The sequence below is a fragment of the Rhinolophus hipposideros genome, assembly GCF_964194185.1.
Source record: "Rhinolophus hipposideros genome assembly, chromosome: 6".
In the NCBI taxonomy this organism is placed as follows: Eukaryota; Metazoa; Chordata; class Mammalia; order Chiroptera; family Rhinolophidae; genus Rhinolophus; species Rhinolophus hipposideros.
Window position 1 is genome coordinate 6,385,826 of NC_138052.1, and position 8,753 is coordinate 6,394,578.

General features: G+C 34.1%; 1 pseudogene across 1 annotated transcript; it reads right to left on the reverse strand.

The window, feature by feature from the left end:
* Nucleotides 1–7,452: 7,452 nt before the first annotated feature.
* LOC308499106 (sorting nexin-19-like) lies at nt 7,453–8,322 on the reverse strand (annotated as a pseudogene). The gene is made up of 2 exons: nt 8,287–8,322; nt 7,453–8,108 (listed from the first exon to the last, which is right to left on the reverse strand). The product of its transcript is annotated as a sorting nexin-19-like (transcript).
* Between the last annotated feature and the right edge of the window lie 431 nt (nt 8,323–8,753).

Below are 8,753 nucleotides of genomic sequence, written 5' to 3' on the forward strand. Positions count from 1 at the left end.
ATAGCCAAAAAGTAGAAGAAAATCCAAATGTCTATCAACAGATTAATGGATAAATCAAATGCAGTGTATAATACAATGTAATATTATTACTCACCCAAAAATAAACAAAATTTGACATATGTTACTACATGGATAAACCTTTAAATCATGCTACATAAAGTAGACACATAAGGATGCAGATTTTATAATTCCAACTATATGAGGTACATAGAATAAAAATTCATAGAGCCATAAAGTTGAATAGAATTTGGGAAAAGGGGAAGGGAGAGAAGGGAAGTCATTTTCAGTGAGTACACAGTTTATATTGAAGATGGTGAAAAATCAGGGTATAGATGACAATGGTTACACAACACTGGGAATATATTTAATGGCGCTGAATTGTAGACTTGCAAATTGTTCAAATGATAGATTACATATTTACCATAATAAAAAAGATAAATTTTAAAGATTTAAAAAATACATCTAACAAATGCAAGAGGATATTTTTAACTTATATACAAGGTTATAATTATTATCAAACTATGTAAACAAATTAATACAAAATAAATAAAAATATAAATACTATAATAACAAAAATTTTAAAACAGAAGATATTGCAATGGCTAATAAATATATGAAAAAAAAAAACGCCCAATCTCATTAGTAATTGAGGTAATGAGAATCAAAACAATGACTTAATTGAAGAAAAAAAATAATAATAAATCCAGTATTTTTAAGTGAAGAGAAGTGGTACAAAGGCAATTTGGTAGTAGTGCTAAAAATAAACAAATAGAAAGAAAGGAAGGAAGTGAGGGAGGGAAGAAGAGGAAGGAAAGGAAGAAGGAAGGGAAGAAGGGTAGAATCTGACCCTTTGACATAGCAGTTCTACTTCTATATTAAAAACGTACGTCCACGTGAGCAAATGTTACATATCAAAAATGTTTGTTGGATTATAGTATTCCATACAATACAAATATATTGAACACAATCTAAAATTCTATTGGCAGAGAAAACTGTGAAAGACTCTGAAACGGGCATGAACAATAACTCCAGGAATGTCTAGCTCACCTTCCTTGTTGTCTCTGCCAGTCATTGCCTTTGAAAAAACCCTGTAAGTTGTAGAGAACTGATAGTAATGTAAATGATTTATTTACAGGTAAGTGCAAATTACTTGTATCCATGGGGGTTGTAAATATTGACCAACTTTGTAATTTTGTATGTAGCTATAAGTTCATTTGGGCACATTTGACTCTGTGTGTGTGTGTGTGTGTGTGTGTGTGTGTGTGTGTGAGTGTGTTGAATTCTTTCAACTAGTTCTCACATCTTAGTGGTCTCATTAATTGATGAACTACAGCAAATCTTTGACAAGATTTTACTTTAGTTTTGTACAAATCATTTATTACCTTGTAAAAAGTATCCTTTATTATCATAATTGGGAAACTATTACTCATCTGTATTAATAAATTTTGTTCATCTCCATTCAGGAATACCAAAAAAGTTAAAAGGAATGTGTCTAAAGATATATTTTTTATGAAAAGTTATTTTAGAAATATCATTATTAAATAAGTTGTTTAAATATATAATAATATATATCTTAAAATTTGCATATGTAAAATATATAAATGCAAACATGTAAATGTAAAAGAAATACACATTTACGTTTTTAACTGTTAACTAAGGTGACTGCATGGTTTATCATTCAAACTGGTACATTTCTATGAATTAAAAATGTCACCCGTACATCAGAATACACCAGATCAGCAGATAGAAATTGCATGAATGGTCCCTCACAGCCTGACAATTATTACCTCTAGAAAAGATAATGGACTTTATTTTCTAGCCATCTTGATATTTATGAGTGCAGCCATTTAGTACTTCTACAATTTGAAGTAAAATGAAATTCAAAAATATAGTTTTAATTGGTTGAGCTTAAAAATACTGTTTGAAATACAGGTTTGACTACATTGTGGTCAATAGTTCAAATCTTTAACAAAGGGATTTAATGAAATGAATTATGGTATAAATGTAGGATAAATTTTTTATAGCTTTTGAAAATGCCTGTTTCAATAAATATTTAATTATAAAGAACATAATTATTGTATAATATAAAATTAAACAGTTATATATAAGCAATATGGAAACTTATTGATTACAAATTAAAATGCATATCCTGGGGAAAAAAGTAGCTGTTAACCAGGACTAAAAAGAAACATTTTGCATACATGTTCCTTTAGTGTTTCCCAATGTTTTCTTCCTTAAACATTTATTTCTGTTTCAATCATTAAAAACAAAAACACATTTTTATTTGATATGGATATGCCAGTTGTGAATCATCTTATTTCTCATCCAAAAGTTTGTTTTGCTCAAATCATTCCCCCCCAAAATAATTAACTACCTTGTCTAATCTAAACTAATTTATTACACAGAAGGATAAATAGGGACATAAATGAAAACACATATTGCATTATCTGGGACATAGACAAGAGATTTACATATGTATGTGTAATGATATACATATGTATATGACAAGGTGTTTACATATGTGATAAGATGTTTACGTATGCCTTGCAAAGGGATACTAAAAATTCTATGGTAAAAAGGAACTATGAGTAATAATGAGTACACTCTGGATTCTAACAGCCCTAAATTTGATTTTCAGTGACTAGTTGTCCCTTTTGAAACATTCCAATAATTTTATAGAAATACAGACTACCACGCTTGAATCCCTTCAAAAACTTTTCCAAGATGTCATTCAGCACCTGAACAACTTTATTGATGAGGAGCTCATTGCCTTTGAAACAGTTTATTTTCTTTTTTGAAAGTTGTTACAGAATGTAGAGCTAAATGGGAAAAGGTTAATTCAATTTTAAATAATTGAAAAGAGACATGCTATAAAACATTTTCCATTTGTAGCCAAGTGTATTCTTCTGTCCAAGCTAAATACCCTCCATTCTACGTAAAAATACTTTGTTCATTCCACATCCTCATCCAGAAATATCTTCATTGTCCAAGATGACCCATTTGTAGTGATTCTGTGAGGAAAATGTCCCTGATGCTCATGCACCATCCAGATATAATTAGATTCCACATTACTTACTCACATAGCATCTTGCTCTTATCCTTTTCATAGCATTTTCCATGTTGTGTGATTTTTGTAAGTAACTTTCAGGTTTCTAACTGTGGGATCCTAAAGGGCAATGACCATGGTTTTCCTTTTATATTTGCAGTGCAAAAATACCTCACATCTGATTTAACTTCTGGTGCTAGATTGAATGGACCTCTGAAATAGATAGCAAGCCTTGACAAACAAACCATGAATACAATTTAATCCCCCAGAGAAAGTAATGTAATGTGACTTTCCTTCTGGAAATGCTTAGCTCTAAAACAGCATTTAATAATTAACATTTTCTCTCACCCCTCCAAATTATGTCTCCTTATTGTGCAAAGTTAGCATTGGGCAATAGAGACTAAGACCCAACTATCTTTGCAGCTTCACTTCCCAAGCCTGTCACTCAAGAACAAGATGAATCTCCTAGACCTTGTGGTTTTCTTTGTCCTGAACATGCTGATGAATCTGCATTTCACCTCATATATATATACCAATAATATATACCAATAACCAAAGTGAAAGTGGATTTCTTTAGTCCATTGTTTCTGTTGTGGTGTGTATTGTTTAACTTTGGTATAAAATACCCAAAGCTACAACATTCTGTGTGACATGCTGCAAGGAAAATATTGAAAATTTCTTTTCAGGTGAATGTTAGTTCTAAAATTGGCTTAGAGATGGAAAATCTCATTTTGAAACTCTAAAGAAATATGAGTGACTCCAATTATAGATGTTGGTTTATATTCAAGGCTTAAACCAGAGTGTTCATATTCTGAGATTCTTCAGAGACTTAGCATTTGCACTTTCACAGAGATCCTCATTTAGGAAGATGCCATACAGAGAGGCCAGTGTGAGTTCTCAGCATGTCTGGGGGGAAATGCCTCCAGTTATGGGGCTTTTAAATCTCTGCTTGTGATTTATCAATACAGCCTAACCAAATGCTTTATTAATTCAGAAGGTGTCATGACTTTAATTTATTTTATATCTTTTAGGGCTCAGGCCAAATACTTTACTAATCATCACATGCATTTCAACAACGGAGTCACACATTTAAAATACTTGACATGCTGCCCATTAATCTGCACATTGCAGCCCACTGTGAAATTTGCTGATGGAATTCTGCGTTTTATAGACTCGTCTTTGAATTTTGATGATTTGGTTCAATATTGTTAGTAGAGAAGTTGCTTTCTTGGGGAATGTATTGCCCATTAAAAGTGACATGCTGGGGTGATTGAGATGTGTTTTGATTTATTAATTGAGTTTATAATTGTATATATTCCACCAATCACAAGGCTTTCTCTGTTGAAGGACTTTAGATCCTGTGTGTTTATGTTGTAAACGAGCTTTCTTTCTTCCATTTTTAGACCCCCACACTAATGCAAAATCTTCTTATAGATCAAACGAATATTTACAGGTCCTTTGAAATACATTTTTTCCTTTTAAAAAATATAGTATGTCAAATCTTATCAAATTATGCCAAACAAAGCAGTCTTCAGAAACTGGAAGTCATAAAAAAAAGGAAAAGATCAGAATAAAATCCTCAGAACAAGATGTAGAAAACTGTAGATGCTGGATTTGCACCATTATTCATACTATGAGTTACCTTCAATATATTGCAGGTGAATTCAGGAACTGTATAACAACAACAACAACAACAACAAAAACTGAACAGCCATGTTTGACTTTTTCCAATTGTGATGCCTATTGAATTCTGAATTTTTCCTCAGTTAGTTTAGTCGGGAATCAACACAGCCTTAACCTTTTATATCAAGCATTCAGGGAATGTCCTGTAGTGTGAATAAATACTTATTCAACATGTATTTCTTGAGCTCCCTACTATGCATTAATCATTTGGTAGGATATACTGCCCTCGAGGCAGTGGTTGGAAGACACACACAAAATTGAGAAACATTAAAAAATTTATCAGAAATCAGAGTATGAATTTTTCAGAAAATTTAGTGTAGTGGAGAAGGTAACATAGATCTTGAAGTAAATTAGCATCAGCAAATGAAAGGTTACTGAATGTATCAATTGTAGATGTTGAGTTTAGGTTTAGCTGAATTCTAATTTCAGCTCTGGAATCACAAAGTTTTAAAATATCTCCATACCTTAGTTTCCTCATCTATTAATGGGATCACTCATGCTGGGCTCATAGATTGTTGTAAAGAATAAAAGGATAAAAGAGATACCACATATATCTTTTAACTATTGAGTATCTAACACTAACTGTAATAATAAACATGTGATTTTATTTATATTACTATTAAAAGATTGTAGAGAAAGGAAATTATGTACTACATTTGTATAGCTAAATGAAGTTCTGTGGAAGAGATGGATCTGATCTGGGCCTCGAGTGGACAGATTACTTAAAGAAATATCTGTGAGTATGCCAAATAAAGAGAAAAATCATAAATGGAGGCATGGAAGTAAGACAGTGCATAATGTATGGGTCATGGATCGTGCATATGTTCATTGGGAGCATCTGGTGTGTGTGTGTGTGTGTCTGTGTGTGTGCAAACAATATAATACAGGGGACTTGTTCTAATAAAGTCTAACATGTACGGGATCTAAACATCACAGAGTCAGTATTGTAGGTGATCATTTCTCAAATTTAGATTCAGAACATTCTGGTTTTAGATTAATTCCAAACCTTTAATTGCTAAGAACAGGTTAACATACTGACATTTTTCATGATTCACTTAAAAAGCTAAAGAATTATGGTCAATATGTCAGATTTTCTCATATAAACTTAGTGATTACTCATGAAATTACAGCAGAGGAAATAAAAAGAAATAAGTCAATAACATGTATTTGAATGTAATGGACTTTAAACAGACAGATTGGGAGCATGGAACTGTGGACATGGAGCTAGTGTTTTTATTATTAAAAATTATGTTTTATTTGAATGTTGAATGAATATATATTTTTATAACAAGATATATGATAAATGATAGATTGATAGGTAGATAAGTAGGTAGATGGGTGATAGATAGATGATACATACATAGACAGCAGAAAGACAAATGATAGGTAAACAAATTTTGTCCATAATAATGTCACTCTCAGAAATGTAGATATGGATACGGTTTCTTTGAAGAAGAGTGATAGCCCATTATTAGATGCATTGCATAAACCTGAATGTGCTCATGGAAGAGAATGTCACTTTGTTCTTTATTTCTTGTGTGTTACAGAAGAAAAAAAAAAGACAATCAAGACTCTGGTTTATAGCAACATCTCATATAGTCACCATTTATAGTGAAGGCATGAAAAATGCATTTTCTTTAGTACGCAAAGATTTTCAACCATAGCCATGAAGAGTATTATGTAAGGATATTCTTGGTGGAGGAAAAAATCCAGACTTTACGATCTTTTTTTGCTTCTTAAGAACAAAGACATTTATTTGTGACTATTTTTAGGTCCTTGAAAGCTATTCTCTTTTCATTCTCTTCTATATCCATACCATGGTATGAGTGAACACCTACCTACACACACACATGCACAAACACACACACACACACACACACACCACTTTATTCTAAATAGAAACCTAAACCTAACTCCCTAAAATTACAGAGACAGCCTTACTGTTATATCCTACGTTTCAGGCCATGGCTTCACAAATTGTGTGCCAATAATGTGTGACTTCTTCAGCAATCTAGTGAACTAATAAGCATGTTAAAAATCTGTAAGTGATTGCTTAATTGTACAACATCTTGTACTATGTGCCTCATCTATGGCCAGACATGGTTGATGATAGACCATCAAGAACATTTCCCTGTTTAAAATCCAATAGAGTTTACTTAAAAAGAGTAGTTACACATTCATACAAACATCCATCCTCTCCTCCTTCCCAAATGCCACTGCTTATGTGCTGATGCCATAGAATGGACTCAGTCTCAGATTATCCCAGAACACCCTGGAGTGCAAAAATTCTTGAACACAAATTAAGTCAGTCCCTTGCTCAAAACTCTAAACCAGGGTTCTTAACTGAATGAATTTGGCTAGATTAAACAACAAATAGTTGAATATAAGTATTAGCTACATTACAGAATAAGTGGAGGAGAATGAAAAAAATATGGGTAGAAAAATAGGTGTAACCCAAAAAACTCTGCAGCAAAAAAATTAGGCAGTGTAATACATACTTTATTTTAAAGGTATGGTAATAGATATGTGTGAAATTGGTACATACGCCACCACATTACCTGCTACAAATGGAGTAGAACTGGGGGGCGGGGGGAACTGTGGCACAGAGACCCAGGCCTTCTGAGCTACAGCCCAGTTCAGAGGGCACAGGCTTCCTGACTGGTGTCTGGGGGCAGAGTAACTCTCCTTTCCCAACATTTGAAGATTGGGTGAATAATCTACGGCTAGGGGGAGATGCCCATTTCCTCACGTTTCCCTGCGGTATCTGAGCCAGAGGTGGTTATGGTAGAGGAACTGAAATACAATAATTCTAGTATGATGTCCCAAAGGCAGTAAATCAGATGCCTGTTGACGAGCGGTTGCTATTGTGACTCTAAGACTAGACTCCAGGACAGCTGGCATCAGCTCATCCCAAGGATTTCTACAACAACATCTGTCAGGACACCCATCAGGCTCTGCAAAGCCTGCTTCTCACCAGCCACTTCCTGCTCTTGAGTCCTTACAGCCCCTGGATACGAGGTAAAACTTCCCCCTGCCAGGTGGGCACTTGAAGAAGCCAGAGATGCTGCATCCAGTGCTGTAGATATGTTAGGTTAGCTACTTGCACTTCTAGCCACCTTTGAATTAGTGTACCAAAGATAAGATGAAGAACTTTCCGCATGTTTTCCATACATAGCTATCTCCACTGTCCCATTAGCAGCAAAAGGTGCAGATCCAGGGCTTGCTAGCTAACTCTGTCTCTGTGCATGGATCACCATCACTGAGGTCTTGGCTTGGGTTCAGCTGCCTATGCTGCATATGACAAGTAACCATCCACACATCCTTTGGGGATGTATTCAGGATCTTTTTTTCAGGCTTTTGCTGGCTGTGTTTCCAGTAGCTAGTATGTCACTACTGCTATTTTACTACCTAGCTGCACCCAATATTTGTAACACAGTGGCTTTGTATCCCAAATCTCTCAATACCTTTATGTTCTTATATTGGCATTCAAAGCCCCATCGGGTAGATCTGATTAGTCAAGCCAAGGAGGATCTCACTGCATTAACTACTTTTCTTGCCTGATCTGGGCACTGGTTTCCACCACTACTATCCATAACGGAGAAAAGTCACCAATTAGGAGGAGCTGTTAAATGACAGATACCTAAATGAAGGAAATGCATTCATTCCTTCATTCATTCATCCATTTACTCTTCTGTGTTTCATTGTTAAATGACTTCATGACTCTCCAGTGCTTAGTAAGGTTCATGAGGTTCATAATAATGTTAAGATCTATCATCTGACCTTTACTGCTATTCCAGCCATAATCACTGCTGACCTTTCCGTTCTATGTCTCCCCACTTACCTCAAATTCCAAATTTCAGTATCAAACAATAATTTCAGAGGGAAATAATAAAATTAATAAATAATTTAATTCTGAGAGGTGGAAGTCCTTCTAAGTTTTGTTGAAGGCACATTTTACTTCTTCTTTTCCCACAAACCAATTCAAAGACTGTCATTCTGAAAATCTCTGCCATAAATAGTTATG